Source organism: Canis lupus, chromosome 33, assembly GCF_003254725.2.
Source record: "Canis lupus dingo isolate Sandy chromosome 33, ASM325472v2, whole genome shotgun sequence".
NCBI lineage: Eukaryota > Metazoa > Chordata > Mammalia > Carnivora > Canidae > Canis > Canis lupus.
The window spans coordinates 9,421,688-9,431,087 of record NC_064275.1 but is presented as its reverse complement, the minus strand read 5'-3'; the positions used below and the strand labels follow the sequence as shown (position 1 = coordinate 9,431,087).

At 34.9% G+C, this 9,400-nt stretch overlaps 1 pseudogene; it reads left to right on the top strand.

Moving 5' to 3' along the window:
- Positions 1–203: 203 nt before the first annotated feature.
- Positions 204–2,870, top strand: LOC112641629 (ATP synthase subunit beta, mitochondrial-like; annotated as a pseudogene).
- The last annotated feature ends 6,530 nt before the right edge of the window (positions 2,871–9,400 follow it).

The window sequence follows — 9,400 nt, the reverse complement described above, 5'->3', positions numbered from 1 at the left end:
CTGTGATTCCTCTGATGGATCTGGATAAAGTACATTGAAAACCTTTTGGAAAGGACCTACCATTTTAGATGCCATTAAAAACACTTAAGATTCATGAAAAGTGGCCAGATATCACCACTAATAGGAGTTTGGAAGAAGTTGATTCGAACTCTCCTGGAAGACTCTGAGGGGTTCAAGACTTCCATGGAGGAAATAAGTCCGCTATGGTGGACACAACAAGAGAACTAGAATTGGAGATGGAGTCTGAAGACGTTACCGGACTGTTACAAGGTCATGATAAAATTTTCACATATAAGCTACTTCTTAAGGATGAACAAAGAAAGTGGTTGCTTGAGATGGAAACTATTCTTGGTGAAGTTGCAGTGAATATTGTTGAAATAACAACAAATTTTGTTCTAATTCTTATTAGTTGATAAAGCAGGGGTGGGCTTTGAAAAAATTGACTCCAATTTTGAAAGAAGGTCTACTGGGGGTAAAATGCTATCACAGCATCACGTGCTACAGAGAAACTGAATGGCAAGTTAGAGTTCACACTAAGTTTCTGCCATCTTGGGTTTTGTAGTTTGTGTAACTGCTACTCTGGCCTCCAGGGCCTTGTGGGGACTCAGCCCTTCAGCACTGCTACCCCAAGTCCGGGTCTTACTATGGGCCACTCCAGCAGCACTCCCACCTGCCAGAAACTATACCACCCAAACATCTCCTTCTCTGAAGGGAGGGGCTGCCACTGGGGATGTAGTGGCAGTCATCAGTGCAGTGGTGGGTGTCCAGTTTGATGACCGATTACCACCCAACCTAAATCCACTGGAAGAGCAAGGCAAAGAGACCAGACTGGTTTTGGAGGTGGCCCAGCATTTGGGTGAGAGCACAGTGAGGACTATTGCTATGGATGATACTGAAGGCTTAGTTAGAGGCCAGAAAGTCCTGGATTCTATTACACCAGTCAAAATTCCCCTTGGTTCTGAGACGTTGAACAGAATCATGAATGTCATTGGAAAACCTGCTAATGAGGGAGCTCCCATCAAAACCAACAGTTTACACCTATTCATGCTGAGGCTCCTGAGTTCATAGAGATGAGTGTGGAGCAGGAAATTCTGGTTACTGGTATCAAGGTTGTGGATCTGCTGGCTCCCTGTGCCAAGGGTGACAAAACTGAGCTCCTTGGTGGTGCTAGAATTGGCAAGACAGTATTGATCATGGAGCTAATCAACAATGTCATCAAAGCCTATGGTGGTCACTTTGTATTTGTTGGTGTTGTGAAGAGGAACTGTGAAGGCAATGACATACTATGAAGTAATTGAATCTGGTGTTATCAACTTAAAAGATGCTTCCCCCAAGGTAGCACTGGTGTGTGGTCAAATGAATGAACCATCTAGGGCTCATGCCTGGGTAGCTCTAAATGGACTGACTATTGCTGAATACTTCAGAGACCAAGAGGGTCACAATATACTGTCATTTGTTGATAATACCTTTTGCTTCACCCAGGCTGGCTCTGCGGTGTCTGCTTTACTGTGCAGAATTTCTTCTGCTGTGGGCTATGCCTTGGCCACTGACATGGGTACAACATAGGAAGGAATCACCACCACCAAAAAGGGATCTGTTACCTCTGTACAGGTTATCTATGTGCCTGCTGATGACTTGGCTGACCCTCCTCGGCTACTACCTTTGCCCATTTAAGTGCTACCACTGTGCTGTCCCATGCTATTGCTCAGTTGCTCATCTATCTAGTTTTGGACCCTCTGAATTTGACCTCTCAAATCATGGATACCAATGTTATGCAAATGAATATTATGATGTTGCCCATGAGAGTCCAGTAGATCCTACAGGACTACATATTGTTCCAGGACATCATTGCCGTCCTGGGTATGGATGAACTTTCTGAGCAAGACCAGTTGACTGTGTCCCATGCACAGAAAATACAGAGTTTCTTGTGTCAGCCATTCTGAATTGCTAGGTTTTTCACAGATCATATGGGGAAGCTGGTACCTATGAAGGAGGCCATCAAAGGATTCCAGCAGATTTTGGCAGGTAAATATGACCACCTCCCAGAACAGGCCTTCTCTAAGGTGGGACCCATTGGAGAAACTATGGTAAAAGCTGATAAGCTGGCTGAAGAGCATTGGTGAGAGGGTCCTTTTGGCAAACTAAGCACTGATTTTCTATGCTGTCCCTCTCTTTGCCCTGAATCAAAAAATCTCAGTTTGTTCTGTAGGCCACATGAGAGCCTCAGCTGAAGACATTGTGTTCTGTCTGAAGAGTATTGAAGGTTTCCAATAAAATGTACACCCCTCCAAAAAAAAAGTGAATTGATGCTGCAAACTTTATTGTCTTATTTTCAGAAATTGTCACACCACCCCAAGCTTTCACCAGCCATCACCCCAATCAGTCATCAGCCGTCAACATCAAGGCAAGACTCTCTACCAGCAAAAAGATTATGATTTGCTAAAAGCTCAGATGATGGCTACCAAGTTTTAGTAATAAATCTATTAGTATCTATATATGCTATCTATCTATGTATCTATGTATCTATGTATCTATCTATCATCTATCTATCTATCTATCATCTATCTATCTATCTAGACATAATGGTATTACACACAATAGACTACAGTATAGTGTAAACAGAAATTTTTAAGCATTGGGAAACCAAAAAGTAATGTGACTTGCCTTATTCTGGTATTTACTTTATTGCAATATTCACTTTATTATGATCGTCTGAAACCAGATCTGCATTATCTACAAGGTATGCCTATACAGTATTTTACAAGCTGGAGACTATGTAGAGCCTGTGTAATAATTTCTCACTTCTAGTTATTCTTTAAACAGTGTGCATACTAGTTTTTATAAATCAATAAAGCTATTTATTGTAAGGATATTGGGTTGTACTGAAATAGCATTATTTTTTTTTACCATAAAATAGTTTCTTTACATAGTCTTTATATAAAATTTATATAGAAATTACATGCTAGTTGTGAAATCATGGTAACTGTGTAAAGATAGGAAGAAGAAAGTAAATGCCAATTGAAATCCCAACACTGAGAAAACAGCGCTAAGCATTTTGGGATTGCACTTCAATGACTCTTCCTAGGCACATGCGCATGTTCTTTTGACAATGAGATAGTCCTTTCCATTATGCTTTGCCTGGTGGACACTTGTTCAGGCCCAGGCACTTGGAAATGCAGCCTCGGTCCCTGCTGTCTCATTCACTTTATTTGTCCCAGGGAAAGTCTCTCACTTCTAACATCTGTAACATTGAATAAATACTTATTTAATGCATATCTGTTTTGAAATACCCACAAGTCTTCTGTTTAGAGGAACAAAAACAGATTTACATATTGGCCTGAAGGTTTAAACATGGGATCTCTGAAAGCACAAGTGGCAAGAAGTTCCAGCATTGGGAACATTCCCTCGAAAATGCCCTGCCCCTGGGTATATAAATTGAAATTCATGAACTATCAACAGGAGCTTATCTTCATTTGCCCCATGGGAGGAAAATGAAGGGAAAGTAATGGAAGGGTAATGAGCAAAGCAGAGCTTCAGTAGTAGAAAAAGGAAAACAAATTGTACTACATTTTCTTTCCAACTGCCTAATTAAGGGTGTGTTTGTGTATATCTATACATACGATCATTCTACATTCTCTCCTTTAAAATCAAGAAAAACAAAGGTTGATATGAAATCCTACAGTAATAAGGGTAACAATAGTAACTACATTCATACTTGTAGATTGCTTTATAGATTTTAATTTATGTTATCTTATTTAATCCATACATGAGCCATTTGAGTGGAAGGGTATGTATTATTCATTCAAAGAATTAGGAATCTGAGACCAAAAAAAAAAAAAATTATGACTTTTCAAGGTTACAAAGCTGCTTTATGCCAGAACTAGAACTAAAACTATCACATTAGGTTGGCTAATATGCAGTTCATGGTTCTTTTATCCTGAGGAACATAAACATTTCCTTTAAATCAAATCTGCAAAGAAAGTAACATGTTATGCAATAAAATACATTTAAATACAAGACTATTTCAGGTTTCTCTGATGTATTCAAAATTTTAGATTATAAACTGAAAAGATGTTACATTTTAAATTTTTTGCAAACAGCTTATAGAAACATCATATGCCTTGCAAACAGTTTTTGAGGGATGAGAATTTTAGAGATGTCAATCTAATTATGTTCTTTTAAAATAAGAAACAAAAGGCACCTGGGGGGTTCACTTGGTTAAGCATCTGACTCTTGATCTCAGCTCATGTCTTGATCTCAAGGTCATGAGTTCAAGCCCTGTGTTGGGCTCCACCAGGGTGTAGAGCCTACTTAAAAGCAAAAAGAGAGAGAGAGAGAGAGAGAGAGAGAGAGAGAGAGAAGAAACACAATTTTCAAGTTTAACTTACCCATGGTCCTATAGATTTGGGGAACACAGCTTATCCAAACACAGTGCAATTTTGATTATAAAATGAACTCTGTATACATATATGTGTAAATAACTTGATGAGTTATATAATATTAAGAAGTTCAGTTATTTATTTACCCAGTGATACCTATTTGATAATGATTTCAATTATTGAATTACATAATCATGAAGCTTTTATACTGAAACTGTTTTTGTTAAAGTGATAGCATATATCCATAAGTGCACCCATCATGTGAGTACAACTTGATACATTTTCCCAAGTAGATCACATCAACTAAATATAAACAAATTCAGAATAAAAACCAAACCATTATCATAAGTCCAGAAACCCCCTCCTGTTCTCTTGACATCATTAAGCACCCCTCAATTCTCAGTTCTAGTAATATAGATGAATTTTGGCTCTTTTTGAACATTACATATATATATATATATTATATTATTATATATATATATAATATGCAATTTTGGGCTCTGGATTTTTTTGTTCAACATTGCATTTATGAAATTAATTCATGTAGTTGCATGATATGTGTTTGAAACAGTTTATTTGTATCCATTTGACTATTGATAAGCATTTGGGTTATTTCTAATTTTGGCAGTTGTCAATAGTGTTCATACAAAACATTTCATACAAGGCCTCTGATGAAAACATGACACATTTCAGTTGAATTTAACTCCAAGAATGAAAGGTCTTAATCACTGGCCTTGCTTTATTTACAGCACCCTTAGTGAAAACTGATATATAGATAGATATCCAAAATATTGTCTGAAAGAATCTGTTGACTTAAATCTCTGAAAAATATATTTGCTATTGCATTGAATCAATAGACAAATTTGAAAAAAAAATGATTTCTTTAAAATAGAGTTTTCCAATCCACAAGTGTGATTTATACCCTCACTTATTTGGGTTTTTGTACATTTTCTGTATAGTGTTTTATTTTCACTGTTAGATGATTTACACAAGTCTTACATGATATTTTAAGCATTAAATATAATTGGTATTATAATTAACATAATTATAGAATGTAAATTTCTATTTGTTGTTGAAACTTTTTATTTTGAAATGACTGTAGATCAATTCCATTTGTAAGACATAATACAAAAATATCTAATATACTCTTCACCCAGTTTCCCCCAACAGAAACCTTGCAAAACTGTAGCATAACATTTTTACAATCAAGGCATATAAGAGTTATGTCACCACAAAGATCCCTCCCTGTGTTACCCTTTTACAGCCAAATCTACTTCCCTTCTTGCCTTTTACTCCTGGAAACAAATAGTCTGTTCTACATTAATATCATTTTCATTTTAAGAACGTCATATAAATGGAATCATACAGTATATATTCCTTGGTTATTTAGTATTTCATTTAACATAATTTCCTGCAGATTCATCCAAGTCAATACACTTACCAATAATTTGTTGTTGTTGTTGTTGTTGTTATTTATGTTGCTTGAGTAGCATTGCATGGTATGGATGTACTATAATTTTTTAGCCAATATCCCACTGGAAGACATTTTTAACTTTTGAGTTCTGAGAGTTTTTTATGTAATTAAATTACTAACCTTTTACCAGATATGTGGTTTACACATTGAATCATCAGTCTGTAGCTTTTTTATTATTATTCTATAAGCAGAGTCTTTTACATAGCAAAAGATTTAATTTTAAAAATTTTATGAGGTGTTTATTATTTTTAATAGAGCAAGACGTTAGTCTCAGATATAAACATCCTTTGCCTTAGCCTTACATTCCAAAGACTTATTCCTACTTTTTTAATGAAAGTTTTATAGTTTTATAATAAACTCTATATTCTCTTTTGACTCAATGTTTCTATAAGGTATAGATTTCAGATCAGATTTATTTTTCCTTTCTTCCTTCATTCATTTTTGCCTCTAGATACTGATTGCTTTCGCACCATATGTAAAAAGTCTGTCCTAAAAAAAAAAAAAAAAAAAAAAGCCTGTCCTTTCTCCACTGATTTGCTTTTATATCTTTGTCAAAATTGGTCGGGCACTTCTGGGTTCTCTACACAGTTCTATTCATCTCTATGTCTATTGTTGCACTACTAATACACTATCTTGATTAATATAGTTATGTACTAAATATCAGCTATAATAACCTATCCTCACTTTTTCAAAATTTTTATTTATTCTAGAGCCTAGAACTTATTCCTTTCCAAATAAATTTTAGAGCAAACTAGTCTATGTGTACTAAAAACATTCCTGCAATTTTCATAGGAATAATATAAAACCTATAGACCAATCTCAGAAGATAGATCTTTTTGTTATGTTTAGTCTGCTAATCCATGAACACATTATGCCTCACTCTTTTTTTTAGGGCTTCTTCAATGCCATCAGCATTTTGAAATGTTTGGCATTCAAGCCCCGTACATGTTAAATGTACATCTAAGTATTTTATTTTATTTGGAATGATTGCAAATCATACTATGATTTAAATTTCTTTCCCCAGGTGCATTTTCAATATACAAAAGAATGATCTTGTATCCTGTGAAGTTGCTGAGCTTACTTACTAGTTCTAGGGGATTTTTGTGTTTATTTTTTTTAAAGATTTTATTTATTTATTTGAGAGACAGAGAGAGAAAAAGAGAGCCCAAGTAGGGGGGAAGAGCAAAGGAAGAAGCACCCACTCCACTGAGCACAAAGCCCTATATGTGGCTGCATTCCAGGACTCTAGGAATCATGACATGAGCCGAAGACAGACACTTAACCAACCAAAGCATCCAGATAACCCTCTTTGTTCATTTTAATATTCCTTGAGATTTTCTATGTATAAAATAATGTTATTTGCAAATAGGGAGAGATTTATGTATTCCTTTACAATATGAATGCTTTTTTATTTATTTCCCTTATGCAATGTCTAGAATCTCCAATATTATATTGAAAAAGAGCAATGAGAGGAGATACTTTGGCCTTTTTCCTGATCTCAGAGGGAAAACATTCAGTCTTACTCATTAAGTTTAATGCCAGCGAAATGTTTTTTGTACATGATCTTTATCAATATCAAATTGAGGAAGTTTCCTGAAAGCTTATTTCAAGTAGGTCTTGGATTTTGACAAGTGCTTATTATGTATCAGTTATTATGTTTATATGACTTTTCCTTGTATACCTGTTGATATGATGGACTGCATTGATTAATTTTGAATACTGATCAAGCTTTATGTACTTCGATTAAGTCTCATTTAATCACGTTTAATTCTTTCTATAAATAGTGGGATTTGATTTATTAATATCTGTTTTCCCTCTAAGTCAGTGGTTTTCTTTTTCTTTTTTGTTCTTTGATTTTTTTTTCTTGGTACTTTCTGTGTTTAGTTTGGTATCAGAAATACTAATCTCATAAAATGATTTGGCAAATATCCCTTAATCCTCTGTTCTGAAAGCGAATTTTAAAATTGATACTAACTCTTCCTTGAATGGTAGCATTTTCCATTTTCCATTTCCATATTTTATAAGATAAAATATTGTATCTGGAGATTCCTTTTGAAGAACTTTTTAAGTATTCAATTTTAACATTCAATTTCTTGACATTTATAGGAGGACTATTCAGATGATCTATTTAATTTTGGTCTAGTTTTTGTAGTGTAGTTTTCTACGAATGTGTCTAAATTCTAAGTTATCAAATGTATAAGAATGAAGTTGTTGTATTTTCTCATTTGTAATAGCTGCAGGGTCTATACTAATATCCCCTGATTCATTCCTCATGTTGGTAATTGTATCTTCTTTCTGCTTACATTTGACAGAATTGCTAGAGTTTTATCAATTTTCTTACTTTTTCAGTAGAATCAGGTCTTTATCTTATTGGATTTTTAAAGTTATTTTCCTCTTTTCAATCTTATTGGTTTCTGTTCTTTGTTATTTCTTTTTTTCTCCCACTTCTGGTTTTTCTCCTCATATTTGTCTAGTTTCTTAAGGTACCAACTTAAATGATTGAAGAATTTACCAATCTAAGTGTTTATTGCTATGAATATCCCTCTCTGCACTGCTTTAGCTGCATTCCATTCCTTTTGATATGTTGTATTTTCATTTTCCTCTCGTCCTCTGTAGTTTTTAAATTTCCTTTGAGATCACTTCATGGAGCATGCATTTTTACGAAGTTTGTTGTATAATTTTCCAATGTTTGGAGATTTCTGTTGCTTTTTGTTGCCAGTTTCTAATTGACTCCATTCCCCTCATATTACATATTCTGCCTAATATAATTTTTTTAAGATTTATTCATTTATTTTACTTTAGAGAGTACGCACGTGCACGCAGACACACAGGAGAATGGGGGGAGGGGAAAAGGAAGAAGGAGAGAAGCAGGCTCCCTGCTGAGTGCAGAACCCCCTGCAGGGCTTGATCTCATAACCCTGAGATGATGATCTGAGCCAAAATCAAGATCCCAGCACCTAACCAACTGAGCCACCCAAGAACACCTGCCTTACATATTTTTTTAAACTTATTGATGTTTGTTTTATGACCCAGAATAAGGTCTGTCATATATGTTCCACAGATGCTTAAAAAATGTGTATTCTATTATTGGGTGAAATATTCAAAATATTCACGTTTGTTGAGATCTATTGGTTGATGGTGTTGAGTTCTATATCCCTGCTGATTTGTTGTCTATAAGTTCTACAGGCACCAGCAAGAGGATGGTTTTGCTTCATGTATTTGGAGGGTTTGTTATTTTGTGTTTAGGCTGTTGGGATTATTATATCTTCCTGGTACATTGATCTTTTATCTTTATGTAATGGTCCTCTTAATTTTCTTTTCTTTGAAGTCTACTTTTTGTAATAATAAGGTCACCTCTGCCTTTTTTATTCATTAAGGTTGGCATGTTTTCTATTTTCCTATCCTTTTACCTTCACACTAACTAGTTTACTTTGAAGTGAGTTTTGTAGACAGAATATTGTTGATATTTTCTTACCCATTTTGCCAATCTAGTTCTTTAAATTGGTGTATTTAGACCACTTAGATGTATCTTTTGCTATGTTAGTGC